Source organism: Schistocerca gregaria, chromosome 2, assembly GCF_023897955.1.
Source record: "Schistocerca gregaria isolate iqSchGreg1 chromosome 2, iqSchGreg1.2, whole genome shotgun sequence".
Classification (NCBI taxonomy): Eukaryota; Metazoa; Arthropoda; class Insecta; order Orthoptera; family Acrididae; genus Schistocerca; species Schistocerca gregaria.
In genome coordinates this window covers 875,701,480-875,713,769 of record NC_064921.1, presented here as the reverse complement: position 1 = coordinate 875,713,769, position 12,290 = coordinate 875,701,480, and the positions used below count along the sequence as shown (strand labels likewise).

At 40.0% G+C, this 12,290-nt stretch overlaps 1 non-coding gene across 1 annotated transcript; it reads right to left on the bottom strand.

Moving 5' to 3' along the window:
- Positions 1-3,324: 3,324 nt before the first annotated feature.
- Trnas-cga (transfer RNA serine (anticodon CGA)) lies at positions 3,325-3,399 on the bottom strand. Its single transcript has one exon. It is a non-coding gene; the product is annotated as a tRNA-Ser (tRNA).
- Between the last annotated feature and the right edge of the window lie 8,891 nt (positions 3,400-12,290).

Here is a 12,290-nt window from a genome sequence, read left to right as displayed (position 1 = left end):
AGAGACGAATTTAAACACGAAGACAGCGTAGAAGAAATGGAAGACCTACTTCATCAGCGGGTTGTGTTCGAGGTAAATTTACCAGTTATTTTGTTAGTGAAGGTAGCCTGAACATTGGATCCTCTGACATGAACGAAAGTGTACAACAACAAAGCTTTTGCTGACGACTATGTAATTACTTTCTCTGTGAACTTAATGAAGACGGATATGTTTCCTAACTTTCCAGTATACGTATGTAACGGTACTGCTTATTACAGTTGATAGCTCACCATTATGTACATTTCTTATAATATATGCATATTTCTGTATTTAGATCAATTTGAGGATGATCAAAATATCGAAAAAAAACAACAGAAGATACGTCTGGCCACGACAGAAACTTACCGTCAACCGAACAGCAGAAGACCGCTATGTATCTTTCTGACCACGTTTGTCTGTTTCTGAAGATTTTTTCCATGAGCTGCATTAACGCATGTCAACGCACGTTAGGCGCGGTCATATGATCGGTTGTAAGTAGCACGTTATATGTCTAAATCCACGATTCGGAAGCGCACGTCAAATTTCCGTCATCTGAAGTGAGCTTAATAGTACACACCTCACTGCCATCCCTGTCGTAAGTGAAAACTGGACACCCAAACTAACTGCACACTTTTCTTTTCAGACGCACGCGAACCCATTTAGTTCACCGAAGTGCCGTAGGCGATTGTCATATGTATGTTGATTTCTTCTGTTGCCGATCCATTTATTGTCTTCAGCAGATCTAAACATGAAAACTAAATACCGATACGACATTTTTAATTTGTACCTCTTGTCCCATAATTTCAGTTTTCCCATTTCTATTCCATACCTGTTTATAAGGTATTCCACATACCCATCTACTTTTTAGCGTTCTTCTGTTGCACCACATTTCGAAAGCTTTTATTCATCTCTTGACTGTATTGTCTGTAGTTTACGTTTTACTTACGTACAAGGTTACGCTCAACGGAAATACATGCAGAAAAGAATTCCTGACATTTAGATTTATTTTCGCTGTTAACAAATTTTTCATAAAATCCTATGCTTGCAATTGCCAGTCTGCAATTTTTATCCTCTCTACTTCGGCCATCCTCACTTTTCTACCAAAATAGCAAAGATTTTCTACTAATGTTTTATTTGTTTAGTATTGGCCCCATTTTAGCACTAATGTGCAAAACCACTCGTTCAATGTAAGAACTGCATCTAAAGTCCGAAAAATTACAAAGGTCGCACCATCACAAAAAAAAGAAAAAAAGAAAACAGAAGTAATCCGATTGTTGAACTATATCTTTGGTATCGATTAGTGGTATTGATATATGTGTTCCAACAGAAAGAAAAATTAAAAAAGCACCACAGCTGGTTTGATACTCGTTTATTATGCCACGACCGGTTTCGTTGGGAAGAATATTATCATTTTGCACTGTCAACAGTCTGCATAACAAATACCCATAACTTAGGAAGAGTGGCTTACTTACGTAACGTTGAAGGTAAATTCTGGAATATGCCTATAAGGTTACGTAAAAAACTGGCACGCTTCTGTAGGGATCTTTTATCAACACGTTGCCTGTCTAACCTGATGGCGTTCTTTTGAACGAAACCGGTCGTGATGTAATAACTGTGTATCAGTACTGCAGTGGCAACTTCTTATTAATATTAACAAGAGTCGGCTATGGAACTCAAGACGATCAATTCTGTTATGAAATACCTCAAAGAAAATCCTTTACTGACAGGTAAATAGCACGAATCTAGGAAACATCGTTCTTATGAAACACAACTGGTTCCTTATTCGCACTAAGAAATGAGTGATATAGACGAAGAATCTCGAACTGAGTCGACATTGCCATATTTACAGGATGTTTGACATTGTCTTTACAACCAGCTTCTAATCATATTCCGTATCTACAGAATATTGTCTGAGATGTGCGATAGAAACCGTGATTTCCTGTCACGAAGGTGACGTTGTTGGGGAGTCACCTAATGAAACCAAAGATGCATTATTGCTCCTTTGCAGTTCTTGATTCATATGAACGATTGAGAAGACAATCTGAGCAGCCCTTTTGGATTGGTCATTATAAGATTTAAAAAAATTACAAAATCAATTGGATAAAGTACCTGCATGGTGCGAAAAGGGTTACTGACCCAGATGAATAAAACATGTGAGATCCTCTATATGTTAAATTTAACTACTGTTAAATTTCGGTTATTCTAAAAATCAGAAAAATGTAAAAGTTGTCGATTCAACTAGATCTCTATAGATTACAATTACGGACAACCCAAATAAGAACCCTCACGTAGAAAATGTTGTAGAGAAGATTGCATTTTATTGCCAGAACACCTTGAAGGTGCGACGGAGCTACTTTCTACAGTACTGCTGTGCCGTTTGGAGTCCTGACAAGGAACAATGAAAAAGTTTAAAGAGGAGTATCTACTTTTGTACGTTCATCACTAAAAAAGGGAAAGAGCGTCACAGATACATAATCCACTTGGGATGGCAGTCATTAATACAAAGGCCGTTTTCGTCGCGGCGAGATCTGTTCTCGAAATTTCGAAAACTAACTTTCTCCTTGAAATATGATTCCCACATATATAAGACGAAATGACCTTCAGAGCTCGCAGGGGAAGATTTAGGTTCTCATTTTTCCCACGTGGTAGCGAGAGTTTGACGATACAGAAACAGTCTGAAAGTAGCTCTGTGTAACCTGTATCAAGCATACGAATTTCTGCCATAGAAGAAAACGTAAAATGATGCCGTACAAGAAGACGTATATAACAAATTTTTCATGAGTGTTACAGTATTCAGCACCCACATTTTCAACCACACCTATCACGTCGTAATCCATTTGGTAGCCAGACCTCAGTTTCGTTAAGTGGGTAAGAGATTGTGCGATACGGAACCCGGATATCACAATATTCAAAGGGTGTGAGCAACTCGGGTATTTGGTAAATAGGACTGGTACCTGAGCAGGATATTTTAGATTGCTGCCTAAATTGGTGGGCTTTTGTTTTGCACGTTGGTATTCCGACTGCTATGGCTTTATTTGTCGATTATAATTTTTTCTTTGTAGTTCATTGCTGCTTCTTGAGTTTGTATATTATCATTTCGTCCTTTGGAGATAATGAGTGGAGCTGTGGAAGCTAGGAAATGGAGAGGCAAGTGGAGAAATCGGAATATTTCCAACATATTTTTCTGTTTGAGTTCAATAGAGGAGTGAAAGTAGCGGAGGTAGACAACATTTGTGCCTAGAATGAGATTTTCACTCTGCAGCCGAGTATGCGCTGATATGAAACTTCCTGGCAGATTAAAACTGTGTGCCGGGCCGAGACTCGAACTCGGGACCTTTGCCTTTCGCGGGCAAGTGCTCTACCAACTGAGCTACCCAAGCAGGACTCACGCCCCGTCCTAGAGCACTTGCCCGCGAAAGGCAAAGGTCCCGAGTTCGAGTCTCGGCCCGGCACACAGTTTTAATCTGTCAGGTAGTTTCAACATTTGTACTGTTTACGGGGATAATGCCGGTGAACAGAGCGCAGCAAGAAAATTGTTTTCTCGTTTTAAGGAGGATCGTTGTGACATTAGTGATTCCCCACATTCAGGAAGATCTTTGGGGTTTGATGAAGACCGTTTAAACACATTAATCCACAATGATCGACGCTAGTGCACTCTAAAACTGGCAGATATGATGAACTGTGACCATTCCACCATCGTGGAACATTTGAGTGCTGTGGGGAAGGTTAAAAAATCGGACGTATGGGCACTGTATGCTCTAAGCCAAAGTAACAAAAATCAGCAGGTGGCCGTATCTTCGTTTCTGCTTGCTCACCATCAGTTGCCTCGTGAACAACATCGACCATTCCTATTCTGTAGCGCTACTGGTGGCGAGAAATGGTGTCTTCATGCTAACATTAGGAAAAGAAATGAGTGGTTGAGCCCAAACAAAGCAGAAACTCCCCATACAAAGACCTCCGCACATCCAAAAAAGATTATGTTATGCATCTGGTGGAACAGCAACTATGTTGCACTACGTGTTGTTTCTTCGAGGTGTAACTATTACTGCTGACATTCATTGTCAACAACTGGAGCGTCCTGCAGATGCAAACCAAGAACAATGGCGAGGAAGATAGCGTGAATTGATGATACTTTACGATAACGCACGCTCGCATTATGATACACAGGCAAATAACACTATACGTGAGCTGGGTTGGGAAGACATTCCTCACCCACCTTATTCACCTGATCTTGTGCCCTCAAATTTTCACTTCTTCCGCTCTCTATGGAACAGCCTTTAAGGAACATCCTTTCTGGATGAAATTGCGCTCCGAACGTGCTCGACGAGTTATTCGCCTCAAACCCATGTGGTTTCTAAGTCGCGGTATTGAAACGTTACCTCTGCGTTTACAGACAGTTGTAAACAGTGAAGGAGAATATATTATTGATCGCTAACGACTGTGTTACGTGTATCTGTTGCATTTATTAAACTTATGGAAAAGCGCTACGAGCTTACTTACCAACCAAATATTTTTGCGTTTCGTCCGCAACTAGTCCATACAGGCACGCATTCGTTCCTGATTTGTCTTACACCCAGACTGCGTTTTATTGGCAACACACTTAGAAAGTGTAACAGACCTACTAAGGAGACTGCCTACACTACACTTGTCCGTCCTCTTTTAGAATACTGCTGCGCGGTGTGGGATCCTTACCAGATAGGACTGAATGAGTACATCGAAAAATTTCAAAGAAAGGCAGCACGTTCTGTATTATCGCAAAATATGGGAGAGAGTGTCACCGAAATGATACAGGATTTGGGCTGGACATTAGAAGAAAGGCGTTTTTCGTTCCGACGGAATCTTCTCTCGAAATTCCAATCACCAACTTTCTATTCCGAATGCGAAAATGCTTTGTTGACACCAAACTTCATAGGGAGGAACGATCACCAAGATAAAATAAGGGAAATCAGAGCTCGTACGGAAAGATATGGGTGATCACTCTTTCCGCGCGCTATACAAGATTGGAATAATAGAGAATTGTGAAGGTGGTTCGATAAACCCTCTGCCAGGCACTTAAATGTGATTTGTTGAGTATCCATGTAGATGAAGGTGTAGATGTAGACAACCGATTCGGCTTCGACTCGTCCGCTAAATCATTCGATCTTAACCCCATAACGAAATTAACTCGCGTGGCGATTTTGGCTAGGGGAAACGCGGTCACGGAGATGTACGTACAGCAAGATTTGACAGAGATTTGTGGACATCACCTTTGCCAGAAAGTTGGGACTGCGATCCCTGGGGACGAGGAAGGCATTCCACGAGATGGTGGTGTGACAAGGGCCTCCCGTCGGGTAGACCGTTCGCCGCGTGCAAGTCTTTCGATTTGACGCCACTTCGGCGACTTGCGTGACGATGGGGATTAAATGATGATGATCAGGACAGCACAACACCCAGTCCCTGAGCGGAGAAAACCTCCTACCCAGCCGGGAACCGAACCCGGGCCCTTAGGATTGACATTCTGTCGCGCTGACCACTCAGCTACAGGGGGCGGACGAGATGGTGGTGTTCGCAAGTCATTGTCCGCAAGTCATTGCTTTGAAGCCGTCGTGTCCGCATATTTCTCGACACTGCCAGACCATAAACGGCTTCAACAGGTTCGATATTTATTAAGAATACTGTATTGTCAATCCTTCAATATTTTGAAACTACCTTCTCACCATCAATAGTTACATCATTGATTTCATTTGGTAAGGCGATTTGAAGAAGCCAAAGTGTCAAGGAACGATTAAGCGTTTGTTGCTGTATATTAAGTGTGCCTGTAGAAACAATAACAAAAGAGAGAGTGGAACGTAAATGGTTGAAGTTGATGAAAAATTCGATGTTGGAATTCCTGTGCTGTTCAGAAGTACGATGCAACTTTCCTTCGGACAAACGTATGTGTTCGAAGGAATCTTGAATTGGACTTCTGAACAGCACAGGCAGTGCAATATCGTATTTATCCGCCGTAACCGCGCCAGCGACTTTGAATTACAATGCCTCCGCTGTACAGGAATATGCACAGTGGATGTACGGGTACAGGTTGTGGGCATACGGTTTATAACATATGGAAGTGTGAATGTGGCAATGAGTCGTACTCGGATAGCCTACTGGCTAGGCGACAGCTCGCGGTAAGCGGGAAATCTGGGTTCAAGTCCCGGTCCGGGACAAATTTTCACTGTCGTTCCATTATACAACCATCACGCAAATGCGAATACGTTTCATGTACTATGAAAAATGATTAATGACGTCTTGGGGCAGGATAGAGAAGAGAAACGCGGTAACTAGGGAGGAAATTCTTGGTGAGAGGAAGGACAGTAGTCTCTGGAATTTCCGACGACAAAAAGGTCACTAAATGTGATATTTGGTGTTGCTAAATCAGTAAACTCCAGCAGCATAATTACCATGAAAACCTGCAAAGCAGTTACATCTGCCATGAAACATCAGTTCCACTTAATTCAAGAAAAGTTTATGTCATTGTTATTTCGTACGGGATGAAGATCAAACAGGGATAAAAGTCTTACATACATATAGTTTGGGATTTCCATCAGCACGCAGTTAAATATTTTTACCGCTGAATGTCTACATCCCTTAACCATTTGTGATAATTTTGCTAGACTGGCGTACATTTTACAGAATACTAGTTAGTCCATAAATATAATGTGCTATTGGAAGCGCATGCCGTCATACACAGCTGCAATGTGGAATATTTCTGTGACAAGCAAGAAACGTGTTTTAAGATCACATTCATTTTTAAAACACTTTACTCACTCTGCGATTACTGGTATCAGCGACGGAACATTTACTTCCACTACAAAGCATTATCTTCTTCTCCATTTTATTGTCTTCTAGAAGGAAACTACTGCAGTCACCCACTTTTGAGAGACATCCATAAAGCTCAATTTGTAAGCAGTTCTATGGCTGTTGTTGGTTCCCTCACACTTGACTGCTGATAACGCGAGACCGTCGTCTTACTTTCTGAGTTAGGTATTTACATAACGAAATCAGAACCTTTATTATGAAGTTTTTGTATGTCCATCCTTTTGACGGGAGATCTTGCGAACGACGACCGTTTACTATATGAAACGTCCCCTTAGAAAAATTGTACAAGACTGTGCTTAAACTGACACACTATAATTTTAGCGCAACGCAGTCTGACTTTCAAAAATCCCTACAAAAGAATGGCCCTGACTAACATTAACCTATACGTTTCACAAATCACTTACATCACAAAAATCTTCGTTACTCGAACTACTGCAATACAGCGAGCGCCACTACTGTTAGCTAAATAAAAGATTCAAACTACTGAAGGCACTAACTGCTGATAGGCATCGTTAGCAAATTAAAGATTTTGATAGAGAACAAACAATGTATTTACTTCAATAGTGTTCAAAAGAGATAATATATATAGCAGTTCATGACATCCAGTCTTACAAATTTCAAAACTCCGCCATTTCTCTTCCCACATCCACCACTGCTGGCGGCTCACCTCCAACCGCGCAACGCTACACGCTGTTAACATCCAGCTGGCCAACACTACAATGGCAGACAACAATGCAAACCAGCCACGGACTGCACACAGCACAGCCACTGATTTTCACACAGAGCGCTACATGGCGTTACCAATATGAAAACCTAAACAGCCTCCTTACATAGCCCCCATGCTCCCCACAAAAAATTTTACAAATTGTTTTGTGTACTGGCCAATACATATTTGTTAAAAATTTTCCACAATTACAATAACAAAGAAATCAATTGCACACACTAATTGATACAATGATGGTCAAAAGCTAAAATTTTCTCACAGTCCATAAAGACAGACCTGATCTTTAATCACAGTAAAACTGCAGTGTGTTTCTCAAAGTCTGAGCATTTAAAGAAAATGCACTCGGAAGTAGTGGATTTCCATGTGGTCTTGAAAAAGTAGTGTTGTCCTTCCAACGAAAAGACAGTGCTGACTCTTGACATGCAGACATGTAATGGGCCACAACAGAGCAAACTCACAGCAGAGTCAGTCGAAGTTGAAGAATATTGGTAGGTAGGTCATCACAGAGCAGACTCCTGTAGTCCAGGTAGAGTTTACGGTATTGGTGGGCCACCAGAGATGCAGACCCACTGTAGTCCTTGTAGAAATAATGCTATTGGTGGGCCATCAAATATGCAGACGCACCATAGTCCTTGTAGAGATGGCCAGCAGCCATCTGCTGCGACTGTGCAGGTGCACAATCACCATCAAAGAGTCTTGCAGACAATATAGCAAGTCCATGAACCACCACTTGTGCACTCACAATTTTTTTTCTTTTTGAAATGTCCTTAGAACCAGCAATGATGTTATCCAGTCCCTTGCTGAATTATTAACACACGTGCAAACACTATCAGTCCCTACTTCTAACATACTGTCCATATACTATGACCAACAGAAACGTGTGCAGTGAAATGTAACTTAATTTGAAGAACTGGTGTCTATAAAATTATAAATTTAAAACATGAGAATACAATTACAAAGGTACAAAATACATCATTAAAGAACATAATAGTACAGATAACATTTGTAGTAATACAGGCTTTACAAAAGAATCGAAATAACACATACATCAGTGTTACAGGAATTATGACATAAGACATACATAAAAGATCAGAATAACTTTTGAAACATCAACTTCACACATGAGCATTAAAATAAAACAGAACAAATAATGTCTAAGCATCTTTACAAGGTAAATAACATATTATCAGAAAAATTGTACAACATAAATCTTCTTAACTGAACACATACAGATAGGAAGAACACAAATATACAAGAGTACGCAAACACATAGCGGAAAAACAGAAAGGGAAAAGGACAGGGTTTGTTTGACTGCAGTATCTTGCAAACAAAACTTTCTTTACTGCTTGGAGATCTCCCTTCGTTCTTCATTATTTCAAAAAGTGCTATCTATACCTGCTTTCTGTACTTTTTTTTTTTTTTGTAAAACTTCTCAATGCATTTCTTCCAATTCATCGCAACTAATTCTCTTATATAGTCTACCCCTCTTAAGCTAACTTAAATCTACTGAGCTCAGATGCATAAACTAAGGGACGAGGCAATGCAGCAGCACGAAACAGTTAACACAAACAGCAATAACAAAAAATACAAATTGGCAAAGCTAGCAGCAGTGAATCTAAATTGGCAAATCAATTGCAATATTACAACTAATATAAGGCACTGTGCAGCAAACAAGAAAAATAAATCCCTAGTAAAACTGGCTTAACAGAGTAATACAAAGTGAAATTCAGTAACACTATGCCTGGCAAATAGCAGCAACAAATGCTATAACTTGTACCTAAACATGACAAAGCTCGAGCAGAAAAAATAGTACACTAAAGACAACAATGCAGATAAGCTAAATGTCTATTCAAATCTTAATGTCTATGTAATTAAAGTGGTGCATCACAAAAACTAATTCTACAAAAAATTACCAAGTACTTGAAAAGAAAATTATATATGCAGTTACTGTTATTAGTCCCTTCTTATTGTTCTTTCCATTCCAAGAGCTCCTTTTTCGAAGAATGTGGATCATAAAACAATTATGTAATAGATCTGTTGACAGAAAGTGTTGACATTAGCAAATGTATTTAAGTTTATTTTATAAAATCAAAGGTGCAACAGAGCTGGAAAACAGATATCAAATGAAATAAGCAACTATGTACAAAGCAAAGCATAAGAACATCATTCAATAGCCATGTGGCTTTAGTAGTAAAAAAATCTCTCATCTAGAAAGACAGTAGTCATGATCAGGTGTGTAGCATAAACTATTTCTCGTCATTTCATTAGGCATTTCAGTAATATCGGAAAGTACGTGTACTGTAGCGCTAAACTGTGAGTCTTGTTGTACGATAATCTCTGTGGAAGTGTCGTAGTTATCGGCCTCCGAAAGCTAAGTTCTGCAGAAGTCAATGTACTTACCTCATGATAAACAAAAGTGAAATGCTATGCATATAGATATCGTAGTTATTACGTACCTTATCGTGATCAAGAAAGTACTATAATGTATTGTATTGTTGTGCTACAGAAAAGGCTGTCTCATTGTAGCTATACCACAATAGTTACTTGTAAAACATGTTTTACTTTACAGAATAATTCAGAAAAACTGTGCAGATATAAAACAAATACACCGCAAAAGCAACATTGTAAATTGTCACTCATTAGTAGCGTCGTGATATAATCGTGTAGCTGTCACATATACTAACCACTGTGTAAAATCTAGAATGTATTTTCAAGTAAACCAAAATGTTGCACTAATAGTAATAACAATGCACTGGTGTCTGAAACATGTTCCTCAGTGCTATTCGGCAATGCATTTCAACTGGCAATATTCGCATTTTGAAAAGCAGAAAATGTGTCTTGACTTATTTGAGAAAACGGTGAAGACACAAAACCTGAATCTACAGTATTTGCAAGATTGTGTCCTGTCACTTCGGATTCCTGAGGCAAGCTGTTGTCGACCGATCGATCGATAATGCTTCCCTGTTCACTAATTGTTTCACTGCCTACACCATTATTTGCAGCCCGCTCCATTTCCCTATGCACGATTACCAAATTACTACTTTGAACATTAGTTAATTCATTACTCAGCGGTGCTAACACACTGCTTTCGTCTTCATTGTCATTTCTCAGTTTACTTTGGAGCCTAGTATTACGTTTTTCACACGCCATTATTGTCACAATATTTCACACGACAACACAGAAAAGCACAATTTGAAGAGTAAAAATGAGAGAACACATTAACATAGCACTGAAAATAATATCTCGTTAATTGCAAGCGCGCTGCGAAATACTTGCTGCAAATCTACATGCATGCCACAAATGTTTTACTGTACAACAATAAAAAACTACAACTACAAAGGGAATTCTCTCTACAGTTATGCGCTAGCAATAAACAAAAGCTACACTAATTACACAAACTACAAGAAAAAATCAGAAGATTCCAGTGAGGTATCCTCGGCTAAGGGTCGACATATGAAACGTCACCTTAGAAAAATTATACATGACTGTGCTTAAACTGATACACAATATTTTTTTAGCGCAACGCAATCTAACTTTCAGTAATCCCTACAAGAGAATGGCCCTGACTAACATTAACCTATACGTTTCACAAATTACTTACCTCACAAAAATCTTCGTTACTCGAACTACTGCAGTACAGCGATGCCACTACCGCCAGCTAAATAAAAGATTCAAACTACTGAAGGCACTACCTACTGATAGGCATAGTTAGCAAAGGAAAGATTTTGATAGAGAACAAACTATGAATTTACATCAATAGTGTTCAAAAGTGATAATACATGCCAGCCGCTGTGACCAAGCGGTTCTAGGCGCTTCAGTCTGGAACCGTGCGACCGCTACGGTCGCAGGTTCGAATCCTGCCTCGGGCATGGATATGTGTGATGTCCTTAAGTTAGTTAGGTTTAAGTAGTTCTAAGTTCTTGGGGACTGATGACCACAGGTGTTAAGTCCCATAGTGTTCAGAGCCATTTGATAATATATATATAGCAGTTCATGACATCCTGTCTTACAAATTTCAAAACTCCGCCATTTCTCTCTCCACATCCACCACTGCTGGCGACTCACCTCCAACTGCGCAACGCTACGCGCTGTTAACATCCAGCTGCCCAACACTACAATGGCAGACAACAACGCAAACGAGCCACAGACTGCACACAGCACAGCTAGTGATTTTCATACAGAGTGCTACGTGGCGTTACCAATATAAAAACCTAAACAGCCTACTTGCAACTATTGTGAGAAAATGAAACGTCTACAGCCGTCCTTATGGTTTAATTTATTTTGTAACTACCAGTTTCGGCGCTTCAATGCGCCATCTTATTATGAAGATTCCCATTCCACCCACGTGTATCTTGGATAACTGAGTATCCTCGAGTTTTCTTCTTCGCCCTTTTCATTTGCTTCTTCAATTGCAGAGCTGTGTTGTTAGTTGATCTACAGATAATCGGACACGTAAAACGCTCCTGAGTTATTCGAATGTATCTTTCCTTTTCAGTGATCGGACTCGCGTAAACACACCCACGTAAAGTCACCTTCTTCAGCTTCCCTGAATTTGCGAGACGAAGACGAGACGAAGGCCTACCACTGATCGTTGTAACAACTTCCATGTTGATATTCACACCAGACCTTCGGAAGCAAAGTAAGCACAGGGACTTGTTTCCATCCGCACGACATTCACTCAGCACTAAGGCGGAGGAAGGACAAATTACCG